Genomic DNA, 11,992 nt, shown 5'->3' on the forward strand with positions numbered 1-11,992 from the left:
ATACCGATTCTTGATAGTCAATTTGTTGAGTTCACGGTAGTCGATACACATACGGAATGATCCATCCTTCTTCTTCACAAATAGAACAGGTGCGCCCCAAGGCGAGAAACTTGGTTGGATAAATCCACGGTCAAGTAGTTCTTGTAGTTGACTCTGTAATTCTTGCATCTCGGAAGGTGCGAGTCTATAAGGTGCGCGAGCTACAGGTGCAGCTCCTGGCACTAAATCGATCTGAAACTCTACTGCTCTCTGCGACGGCAATCCAGGCAATTCCTCTGGGAAGACATCGGAGAATTTGTTCACAGTTCGAACGTCGTTCACGCTTTTTACCTCAGTTTCTACCGCTTTCACATGTGTTAGGACAGCAAAGCATCCCTTCTTCATAATCTTTTGCGCTTTCACGCAAGTAATGAGGTTCAACTTCGAGGTACATCTCTCTCCATAGATAACCAGTGGTTCGCCATCTCCTTGTGGTATACAAAGAGCTTTATCTCCGCAGATAATATCGGCCTTTATCTTGCTCAACCAATCCATACCGACGATCACGTCAAAACTTCCCAGTTTGATAGGTATCAAATCAATTTCGAAATCTGCACCATCTATGTTGATAATAGCTCCACAACTAATATGGTCAACCTTTTCAAGTTTTCCATTGGCGACCTCGACAAGCATACTCTCCTTTAGTGGGACTAACGACCAATTAATCTTATCGCAAAAATGTCTACATACATAACTTCTATCCGCACCAGTATCAAACAAGACAGAAGCTAAAAGATTGTTGATTTGGAATATACCTATCACCAAGTCGGGGTTATCGCGTGCATTCCTTGCATTAACATTAAAAGCTCTACCACGGGGTGGTCCGCCGTCTTTTCGCTTGTTTGGACACGCATTTCTGAAATGGCCCGTCTGTCCACATTCGTAGCACTTTTTAGGTCCATTGGTATTCGGCTTTCCATTCAAAGTGGTGACCTTGCAGTCTTTCCCGATATGCCCAGCCCGTTGACACTTCTCACAGACAACATTGCAATATCCAGTATGGTGCTTGTAGCACCGCTTGCATTGTGGTAAGGTTCCTTTGTAGTTCGGGTTGGAGTTGGTGTTGTTGTTGGGGTTGGGGTTTCCACCGTTGTTGTGCCTCTTGGCGGGGGTCTGGTCATAGGTTCTCCCCCTGTTGTTGTGGTTGGTGTTGTTATTATCCCACTTTCGCTTTTCGCTACTACCAGCTTCAAACTTAGCCTTCTCCGGCTCATCAATAATGATTTGGTTCATGAGAGTATGCGCCATACGCATTGCTTCGGGAACATTCGGTGGTTTGGACGAGGTGACGTTTCCTTTGATGGACTTAGGGAGTCCCCAGAAGTATCTCTCCATACGCTTGAATTCCGGTGTGACCATTGTCGGACACATCAGGGCTAGTTCCAAAAATCTCCTGTTGTAACCATCAAGGTCGTTCCCAACGGCCTTTAACTGCATGAATTCCATTTCCATCTTCTGAATTTTGGTTCTCGGACAATACTCATCAATCATAGCCGCTTTGAATTCCTCCCATGGCGTAGCATACGCCTCATCAATGCCTTTCGCTTGAGCTAACGTGTTCCACCATGTTAGCGCGCCGTCAGATAGCTTGCACGAAGCAAACTTGGTCTTGTTGTCCTCCGAACAGTTGCTAACTCGAAATACTGATTCAAGTTTCTCGAACCATCTGGTGAGACCAACCGATCCCTCGGTTCCACTGAAGTTATGCGGTTTGCAGCTCTGGAATTCCTTGTAAGTACACCCATTTTGAACGGGTGGGATAACTGGTGGTGGTGGCGGTGGAGCTTGGAGGTTTCTTTCAGCTAGGGCTGCGGCTACACGTTCTTGGATCATCTCTTCAATTTGAGCAGCAGTAGGTGTAAATCGACCGTTAGCCATGATGTTCTAAACAAAAATTTTGACTCAAGTCAAAATCCAGTATTCAAGTAGTAATAATACAGTATATAGTAACCAACATGGAATCAAAACATCACATGTTATTAAATATCGCATCTAGGTACAAATACCACAGAATCATCGTACAGTAATGTAAATAGAATATCGTGCAAGAATTTAAATAACGCAAAGTTCCATTAATAATAATAAGTTCCATACATCTGAATAAGTCCGTACAATACATAAATAATACAAGAAGCTACAGCTAGATTACATAACGAAATCTAGATACAAAAGTCCTATGGTGAAGGTGGGTGAAGGATGTCTAAAACCTGGGCCAACTGCTCCTCGAGCTCAGTAACCCGACCTCGGAGGATTCCCACCTCCCTTGTCAATTCCTCGATAGTGGGTGTTGGTGGGGTAGGTGGTGCCGGTGGTGCAGGTGGGGCTGGTGGAGCGGATGGTGCTGGTGGAACGGGTGGTGCAGACTGCACGAAACGGGGTGCAGATGTCCCGGCTCCAGAAATAGTCAGCACGTAACGAGGTGCCTTACGTATGAGTGGGTCGGCAGGGTACGGCACAAGCGGCTTACGGGCAGTAACCCTCCGACGCCGGCCAAAAGCGTCAGTGAAAGCACGACCTCCATTCACCCCTGGAATGACGGTGCCATCAGGACAGTACCGCTTCTTCGGCGGGGTGGAGGGTGCCTGTATAGGTACGTCATCAATGAAATGTCCCGTTCTTATTGATTAAAAACGTTCCATATTAATTGATTTCGTTGCGAGGTTTTGACCTCTATATGAGACGTTTTTCAAAGACTGCATTCATTTTAAAACAAACCATAACCTTTATTTCATCAATAAAGGTTTAAAAAGCTTTACGTAGATTATCAAATAATGATAATCTAAAATATCCTGTTTACACACGACCATTACATAATGGTTTACAATACAAATATGTTACAACAAAATAAGTTTCTTGAATGCAGTTTTTACACAATATCATACAAGCATGGACTCCAAATCTCGTCCTTATTTAAGTATGCGACAGCGGAAGCTCTTAATAATCACCTGAGAATAAACATGCTTAAAACGTCAACAAAAATGTTGGTGAGTTATAGGTTTAACCTATATATATCAAATCATAATAATAGACCACAAGATTTTATATTTCAATACACATCCCATACATAGAGATAAAAATCATTCATATGGTGAACACCTGGTAACCGACATTAACAAGATGCATATATAAGAATATCCCCATCATTCCGGGACACCCTTCGGATATGATATAAATTTCGAAGTACTAAAGCATCCGGTACTTTGGATGGGGTTTGTTAGGCCCAATAGATCTATCTTTAGGATTCGCGTCAATTAGGGTGTCTGTTCCCTAATTCTTAGATTACCAGACTTAATAAAAAGGGGCATATTCGATTTCGATAATTCAACCATAGAATGTAGTTTCACGTACTTGTGTCTATTTTGTAAATCATTTATAAAACCTGCATGTATTCTCATCCCAAAAATATTAGATTTTTAAAAGTGGGACTATAACTCACTTTCACAGATTTTTACTTCGTCGGGAAGTAAGACTTGGCCACTGGTTGATTCACGAACCTATAACAATATATACATATATATCAAAGTATGTTCAAAATATATTTACAACACTTTTAATATATTTTGATGTTTTAAGTTTATTAAGTCAGCTGTCCTCGTTAGTAACCTACAAATAGTTGTCCACAGTTAGATGTACAGAAATAAATCGATAAATATTATCTTGAATCAATCCATGACCCAGTGTATACGTATCTCAGTATTGATCACAACTCAAACTATATATATTTTGGAATCAACCTCAACCCTGTATAGCTAACTCCAACATTCACATATAGAGTGTCTATGGTTGTTCCGAAATATATATAGATGTGTCGACATGATAGGTCGAAACATTGTATACGTGTCTATGGTATCTCAAGATTACATAATATACAATACAAGTTGATTAAGTTATGGTTGGAATAGATTTGTTACCAATTTTCACGTAGCTAAAATGAGAAAAATTATCCAATCTTGTTTTACCCATAACTTCTTCATTTTAAATCCGTTTTGAGTGAATCAAATTGCTATGGTTTCATATTGAACTCTATTTTATGAATCTAAACATAAATAGTATAGGTTTATAGTCGTAAAAATAAGTTACAAGTCGTTTTTGTAAAGGTAGTCATTTCAGTCGAAAGAACGACGTCTAGATGACCATTTTAGAAAACATACTTCCACTTTGAGTTTAACCATAATTTTTGGATATAGTTTCATGTTCATAATAAAAATCATTTTCTCAGAATAACAACTTTTAAATCAAAGTTTATCATAGTTTTTAATTAACTAACCCAAAACAGCCCGCGGTGTTACTACGACGGCGTAAATCCGATTTTACGGTGTTTTTCGTGTTTCCAGGTTTTAAATCATTAAGTTAGCATATCATATAGATATAGAACATGTGTTTAGTTGATTTTAAAAGTCAAGTTAGAAGGATTAACTTTTGTTTGCGAACAAGTTTAGAATTAACTAAACTATGTTCTAGTGATTACAAGTTTAAACATTCGAATACGATAGCTTTATATGTATGAATCGAATGATGTTATGAACATCATTACTACCTTAAGTTCCTTAGATAAACCTACTGGAAAAGAGAAAAATGAATCTAGCTTCAACGGATCCTTGGATGGCTCGAAGTTCTTGAAGCAGAATCATGACACGAAAACAAGTTCAAGTAAGATCATCACTTGAAATAAGATTGTTATAGTTATAGAAATTGAACCAAAGTTTGAATATGATTATTACCTTGTATCAGAATGATAACCTACTGTAAGAAACAAAGATTTCTTGAGGTTGGATGATCACCTTACAAGATTGGAAGTGAGCTAGCAAACTTGAAAGTATTCTTGATTTTATGTAACTAGAACTTGTAGAATATATGAAGAACACTTAGAACTTGAAGATAGAACTTGAGAGAGATCAATTAGATGAAGAAAATTGAAGAATGAAAGTGTTTGTAGGTGTTTTTGGTCGTTGGTGTATGGATTAGATATAAAGGATATGTAATTTTGTTTTCATGTAAATAAGTCATGAATGATTACTCATATTTTTGTAATTTTATGAGATATTTCATGCTAGTTGTCAAATGATGGTTCCCACATGTGTTAGGTGACTCACATGGGCTGCTAAGAGCTGATCATTGGAGTGTATATACCAATAGTACATACATCTAAAAGCTGTGTATTGTACGAGTACGAATACGGGTGCATACGAGTAGAATTGTTGATGAAACTGAACGAGGATGTAATTGTAAGCATTTTTGTTAAGTAGAAGTATTTTGATAAGTGTATTGAAGTCTTTCAAAAGTGTATAAATACATATTAAAACACTACATGTATATACATTTTAACTGAGTCGTTAAGTCATCGTTAGTCGTTACATGTAAGTGTTGTTTTGAAACCTTTAGGTTAACGATCTTGTTAAATGTTGTTAACCCAATGTTTATAATATCAAATGAGATTTTAAATTATTATATTATCATGATATTATCATGTATGAATATCTCTTAATATGATATATACATTAAATGTCTTTACAGCGATAATCGTTACATATATGTCTCGTTTAAAAATCATTAAGTTATTAGTCTTGTTTTTACATATGTAGTTCATTGTTAATATACTTAATGATATGTTTACTTATCATAGTATCATGTTAACTATATATATATATATATCCATATATATGTCATCATATAGTTTTTACATGTTTTAACGTTCGTGAATCACCGGTCAACTTGGGTGGTCAATTGTCTATATGAAACATATTTCAATTAATCAAGTCTTAACAAGTTTGATTGCTTAACATGTTGGAAATATTTAATCATGTAAATATCAATCTCAATTAATATATATAAACATGGAAAAGTTCGGTTCACTACAGTACCTACCCGTTAAGTAAATTTCGTCCCGAAATTTTAAGCTGTTGAAGGTGTTGACGAATCTTCTGGAAATAGATGCGGGTATTTCTTCTTCATCTGATCTTCACGCTCCCAGGTGAACTCGGGTCCTCTACGAGCATTCCATCGAACCTTAACAATTGGTATCTTGTTTTGCTTAAGTCTTTTAACCTCACGATCCATTATTTCGACGGGTTCTTCGATGAATTGAAGTTTTTCGTTGATTTGGATTTCACCTAACGGAATAGTGAGATCTTCTTTAGCAAAACATTTCTTCAAATTCGAGACGTGGAAAGTGTTATGTACAGCCGTGAGTTGTTGAGGTAACTCAAGTCAGTAAGCTACTGGTCCGACACGATCAATAATCTTGAATGGTCCAATATACCTTGGATTTAATTTCCCTCGTTTACCAAATCGAACAACGCCTTTCCAAGGTGCAACTTTAAGCATGACCATCTCTCCAATTTCAAATTCTATATCTTTTCTTTTAATGTCAGCGTAGCTCTTTTGTCGACTTTGGGCGGTTTTCAACCGTTGTTGAATTTGGATGATCTTCTCAGTAGTTTCTTGTATAATCTCCGGACCCGTAATCTGTCTATCCCCCACTTCACTCCAACAAATCGGAGACCTGCACTTTCTACCATAAAGTGCTTCAAACGGCACCATCTCAATGCTTGAATGGTAGCTGTTGTTGTAGGAAAATTCTGCTAACGGTAGATGTCGATCCCAACTGTTTCCGAAATCAATAACACATGCTCGTAGCATGTCTTCAAGCGTTTGTATCGTCCTTTCGCTCTGCCCATCAGTTTGTGGATGATAGGTAGTGCTCATGTCTAGACGAGTTCCTAATGCTTGCTGTAATGTCTGCCAGAATCTTGAAATAAATCTGCCATCCCTATCAGAGATAATAGAGATTGGTATTCCATGTCTGGAGACGACTTCCTTCAAATACAGTCGTGCTAACTTCTCCATCTTGTCATCTTCTCTTATTGGCAGGAAGTGTGCTGATTTGGTGAGACGATCAACTATTACCCAAATAGTATCAAAACCACTTGCAGTCCTTGGCAATTTAGTGATGAAATCCATGGTAATGTTTTCCCATTTCCATTCCGGGATTTCGGGTTGTTGAAGTAGACCTGATGGTTTCTGATGCGCAGCTTTGACCTTAGAACACGTCAAACATTCTCCTACGTATTTAGCAACATCGGCTTTCATACCCGGCCACCAAAAATGTTTCTTGAGATCCTTGTACATCTTCCCCGTTCCAGGATGTATTGAGTATCTGGTTTTATGAGCTTCTCTAAGTACCATTTCTCTCATATCTCCAAATTTTGGTACCCAGATCCTTTCAGCCCTATACCGGGTTCCGTCTTCCCGAATATTAAGATGCTTCTCCGATCCTTTGGGTATTTCATCCTTTAAATTTCCCTCTTTTAAAACTCCTTGTTGCGCCTCCTTTATTTGAGTAGTAAGGTTATTATGAATCATTATATTCATAGATTTTACTCGAATGGGTTCTCTGTCCTTCCTGCTCAAGGCATCGGCTACCACATTTGCCTTCCCCGGGTGGTAACGAATCTCAAAGTCGTAATCATTCAATAATTCAATCCACCTACGCTGCCTCATATTCAGTTGTTTCTGATTAAATATGTGTTGAAGACTTTTGTGGTCGGTATATATAATACTTTTGACCCCATATAAGTAGTTCCTCCAAGTCTTTAATGCAAAAACAACCGCGCCTAATTTCAAATCATGCATCGTATAATTTTGTTCGTGAATCTTCAATTGTCTAGACGCATAAGCAATCACCTTCGTTCGTTGCATTAATACACAACCGAGACCTTGCTTTGATGCGTCACAATAAATCACAAAATCATCATTCCCTTCAGGCAATGACAATATAGGTGCCGTAGTTAGCTTTTTCTTCAATAACTGAAACGCTTTCTTTTGTTCATCATTCCATTCAAATTTCTTCCCTTTATGCGTTAATGCAGTCAAGGGTTTTGCTATTCTGGAAAAGTCTTGGATGAACCTTCTGTAGTAACTAGCTAGTCCTAAAAACTGGCGTATGTGTTTCAGAGTTTTCGGGGTCTCCCACTTTCTTTTGACTTGCTTCACATTGGCCTCTTCAGCAGTCAGTTCTTTAATTCTTTCTTCAATCTGGTTCGCTAGTTTGTGAGCCATTCTACATGCCTGTTGTATGGAGGCGGGCTCGTGTGAACTTATATCTTCTTGGATTCTTTCCGGTAATCCTTTCACAAACGCGTCAATCTTCTCTTCCTCATCTTCGAATGCTCCCGGACACAATAGGCACAATTCTGTGAATCGTCTTTCGTACGTGGTAATATCAAATCCTTGGGTTCGTAACCCTCTAAGTTCTGTCTTGAGCTTATTGACCTCGGTTCTGGGACGGTACTTCTCGTTCATCAAGTGCTTGAATGCTGACCACGGTAGTGCGTACGCATCGTCTTGTCCCACTTGCTCTAGATAGGTATTCCACCATGTTAACGCAGAACCTGTGAAGGTATGCGTAGCGTACTTCACTTTGTCCTCTTCAGTACACTTACTTATGGCAAACACCGATTCGACCTTCTCGGTCCACCGTTTCAATCCGATCGGTCCTTCGGTTCCATCAAATTCCAAAGGTTTGCAGGCAGTGAATTCTTTGTAGGTGCATCCTACACGATTTCCTGTACTGCTAGATCCAAGGTTATTGTTGGTATGTAGCGCCGCCTGTACTGCAGCTATGTTTGAAGCTAAAAGAGTACGGAATTCCTCTTCATTCATATTCACGGTGTGTCGAGTAGTCGGTGCCATTTCCTTCAAAATAGTTAAATGGAACAAGTTAATCATACAGAATATTAAGAGTAGTTAATAGTATTTCGTAGCATAATATGAACTCATTTATAAAAGCTTTTTCTTCATATTAGTGTTTTATAAGTTTAAATTCGGGTAGTACCTACCCGTTAAGTTCATACTTAGTAGCTAATATACAATTCAACTACTACAATTCTATATGAAAAACTGATTATAATAATATTTCGCGTTCAAACTTTTACACAATATTTTACAAACTTACAATATCGCTTATTTTACATATAGCATGAAATATAGCACACAATAAATTTGATACAAGATGGTTGTGAAGATAATTCTAGCTAGTACACAAGTCGTTCAGCAAAGGCAATAAAGACACGTAATTCATACGTCCAGAAACAAGTCATGCATTCTGGTTTTACTAGGATTACTTCCCATCCTTGGTCTTGTGGAACATAACCGTTATGGCCGTTGATAAGACAGTGTGTTGTAACGTCGTCAAAGGGATGAGGGTTACGTAATGTCCAACAGTCCCGTAACAATCTAAAAACCTCATTTCTTACCCCAATTACCGACTCCGTCACTTGTGGGAACGTTTTGTTTAATAGTTGTAGCCCGATGTTCTTGTTCTCACTTTGGTGAGAAGCGAACATTACTAATCCGTAAGCATAACATGCTTCTTTATGTTGCATGTTAGCCGCTTTTTCTAAATCACGAAGTCCAATATTCGGATATATTGAGTCAAAATAATTTCTTAACCCATTGCGTAAAATAGCATTTGGGTTCCCCGCAATATATGCGTCAAAGTAAACACATCGTAACTTATGGATTTCCCAATGTGATATCCCCCATCTTTCGAACGAAAGCCTTTTATAAACCAAGGCATTCTTGGAACGTTCTTCGAATGTCTTACAAACTGATCTCGCCTTAAATAGTTGTGCCGAAGAATTCTGACCGACTCTAGACAAGATTTCATCAATCATGTCTCCGGGTAGGTCTCTTAAAATATTGGGTTGTCTATCCATTTTGTGTTTTTATACTGTAAAATAGACAAGAGTTAGATTCATAAAAAAAATACTTATTAATACAAGCAATTTTTACATATATCATAAAGCATAAGCACACTATATTACATATATTATACCACACGAATACAACTATCTTATTCCGACTCGTTTGTTTCTTCTTCTTCGGTTTTGGTTCGTTTTTCCAAGTTTCTAGGGATATATGATGTTTCCCTAATACGAGACGTCATTTTCCACATTGGTTTAGAAAAACCCGGTGGTTTAGAGGTTCCCGGGTCATTGTTACAACTTAAGGACATCGGGGGTTGACGATACATATAAAGTTCATCGGGGTTGGAATTAGATTTCTCTATTTTTATGCCCTTTCCCTTATTATTTTCTTTTGCCATTTTAAATTCAGTTGGGGTAATTTCTATAACATCATCGGAATTCTCGTCGGAATCCGATTCATCGGAGAATTGGTAATCCTCCCAATATTTTGCTTCCTTGGCGGAAACACCATTGACCATAATTAACCTTGGTCGGTTGGTTGAGGATTTTCTTTTACTTAACCGTTTTATTTTTTCCCCCACCGGTTCTATTTCTTCATCCGGTTCCGATTCTTCTTCCGGTTCTGATTCTTCTTCCGGTTCCGACTCTTCTTCCGGTTCCTCTTCGGGAACTTGTGAATCAGTCCACGAATCATTCCAATTTACATTTGACTCTTCATTATTATTAGGTGAGTCAATGGGACTTGTTCTAGAGGTAGACATCTATCACATAATATCAAACGCGTTAAGAGATTAATATATCACATAATATTCACATGTTAAAAATATATAGTTTCCAACAAAATTTGTTAAGCAATCATTTTTCAAGTAAACACGGTCGAAGTCCAGACTCACTAATGCATCCTAACAAACTCGATAAGACACACTAATTCAAAATTCTGGCTCTCTAAGACCAACGCTCGGATACCAACTGAAATGTCCCGTTCTTATTGATTAAAAACGTTCCATATTAATTGATTTCGTTGCGAGGTTTTGACCTCTATATGAGACGTTTTTCAAAGACTGCATTCATTTTAAAACAAACCATAACCTTTATTTCATCAATAAAGGTTTAAAAAGCTTTACGTAGATTATCAAATAATGATAATCTAAAATATCCTGTTTACACACGACCATTACATAATGGTTTACAATACAAATATGTTACAACAAAATAAGTTTCTTGAATGCAGTTTTTACACAATATCATACAAGCATGGACTCCAAATCTCGTCCTTATTTAAGTATGCGACAGTGGAAGCTCTTAATAATCACCTGAGAATAAACATGCTTAAAACGTCAACAAAAATGTTGGTGAGTTATAGGTTTAACCTATATATATCAAATCATAATAATAGACCACAAGATTTTATATTTCAATACACATCCCATACATAGAGATAAAAATCATTCATATGGTGAACACCTGGTAACCGACATTAACAAGATGCATATATAAGAATATCCCCATCATTCCGGGACACCCTTCGGATATGATATAAATTTCGAAGTACTAAAGCATCCGGTACTTTGGATGGGGTTTGTTAGGCCCAATAGATCTATTTTTAGGATTCGCGTCAATTAGGGTGTCTGTTCCCTAATTCTTAGATTACCAGACTTAATAAAAAGGGGCATATTCGATTTCGATAATTCAACCATAGAATGTAGTTTCACGTACTTGTGTCTATTTTGTAAATCATTTATAAAACCTGCATGTATTCTCATCCCAAAAATATTAGATTTTTAAAAGTGGGACTATAACTCACTTTCACAGATTTTTACTTCGTCGGGAAGTAAGACTTGGCCACTGGTTGATTCACGAACCTATAACAATATATACATATATATCAAAGTATGTTCAAAATATATTTACAACACTTTTAATATATTTTGATGTTTTAAGTTTATTAAGTCAGCTGTCCTCGTTAGTAACCTACAAATAGTTGTCCACAGTTAGATGTACAGAAATAAATCGATAAATATTATCTTGAATCAATCCACGACCCAGTGTATACGTATCTCATTATTGATCACAACTCAAACTATATATATTTTGGAATCAACCTCAACCCTGTATAGCTAACTCCAACATTCACATATAGAGTGTCTATGGTTGTTCCGAAATATATATAGATGTGTCGACATGATAGGTCGAAACATTGTATACGTGTCTATGGTATCTCAAGATTACATAATATACAATACAAG

This window comes from Rutidosis leptorrhynchoides, chromosome 10 (assembly GCF_046630445.1).
Source record: "Rutidosis leptorrhynchoides isolate AG116_Rl617_1_P2 chromosome 10, CSIRO_AGI_Rlap_v1, whole genome shotgun sequence".
NCBI classification, from domain to species: Eukaryota; Viridiplantae; Streptophyta; class Magnoliopsida; order Asterales; family Asteraceae; genus Rutidosis; species Rutidosis leptorrhynchoides.